This window comes from Denticeps clupeoides, unplaced genomic scaffold (assembly GCF_900700375.1).
Source record: "Denticeps clupeoides unplaced genomic scaffold, fDenClu1.1, whole genome shotgun sequence".
Taxonomy (NCBI): Eukaryota; Metazoa; Chordata; class Actinopteri; order Clupeiformes; family Denticipitidae; genus Denticeps; species Denticeps clupeoides.
This window is the reverse complement of record NW_021629946.1, coordinates 37,928-38,975: the sequence shown is the minus strand read 5'-3', so window position 1 is coordinate 38,975 and position 1,048 is coordinate 37,928. Positions and strand designations below refer to the sequence as shown.

The following is a 1,048-nucleotide window of genomic DNA, read 5'->3' as shown; positions in this document are numbered from 1 at the left end:
CCTTTGAGGTTTATATGCTTTTTCCAGATAAAACCATTGATACAAGAATGCAGGCCGCTCTTGTCTTGGCACTTCAGGCCCATTTGTTGGCCTTTTTGAGACCTGGTAATTGTTCTTGCCGGTGAGGGGGAGGTCAGTTTCCAGATAAAGCATAGGTCTTTGTTAACAAACCAAAATTACATTTACACAGTCCAAACAGCTTTGCCGAAACCCGGGATTGAACCAGGGACCTTTAGATCTTCAGTCTAAACGCTCTCCCAACTGAGCTATTTCGGCTCATACCTCATACCTACTATGAAATCAATCTAAATGTCACAAACCACTGTTGCAAGAAACAAACATGCTTGAAGTTCTAAAGACCTATGATAACAAAGAAGCAGGGCCAGCTCCTCGTTAGTATAGTGGTGAGTATCCCCGCCTTTCACGCGGGAGACCGGGGTTCGATTCCCCGACGGGGAGGCGATGCTTTTGTGTTTTTTATTTGCCATTAGAGATTACCTTGATCTCCATTAAAAAAAAAAAATCATGTTTTTGAACACAATTAGATTTCTGTTTATGGAACCCAAAGGTTTATGCTTTTTCCAGATAAAACCATTGATACAAGAATGCAGGCCTCTCTTGTCTTGGCACTTCAGGCGTTTTTGTTGGCTTTTTTGAGACCTGGTAATTGTTCTTGCCTGTTTTTATGGAACTAATATATGTAAAATTGTTCCATTGTAACAAAAGAACCCAAAATAGACACAAAAAATAAATTATAGAGGGAAACAAAGAGAAAGAATAAGAAACAAACTCCAGTGAGGGAGGCCAGACCCTGGTAGAAGTAGAAAAGCTGAATGCAGGAACAATGTGAGAGTAGAACCCCCCGAGCAGTTGAGGGGGAAAGAGGCCTCTGTATGAGGTTTGAATCCTTTCTTTTATAATGGACGTTTATCTCACAGAAGTGTTGCAACTGATCAATCAGTTTCTCCTTTGAGGTTTATGCTTTTTCCAGATAAAACCATTGATACAAGAATGCAGGCCGCTCTTGTCTTGGCACTTCAGGCCATTT

General features: G+C 41.0%; 1 non-coding gene across 1 annotated transcript; it reads left to right on the top strand.

Moving 5' to 3' along the window:
- The first annotated feature begins 387 nt into the window (after positions 1–387).
- Positions 388–459, top strand: trnae-uuc (transfer RNA glutamic acid (anticodon UUC)). The gene has a single exon. It is a non-coding gene; the product is annotated as a tRNA-Glu (tRNA).
- The last annotated feature ends 589 nt before the right edge of the window (positions 460–1,048 follow it).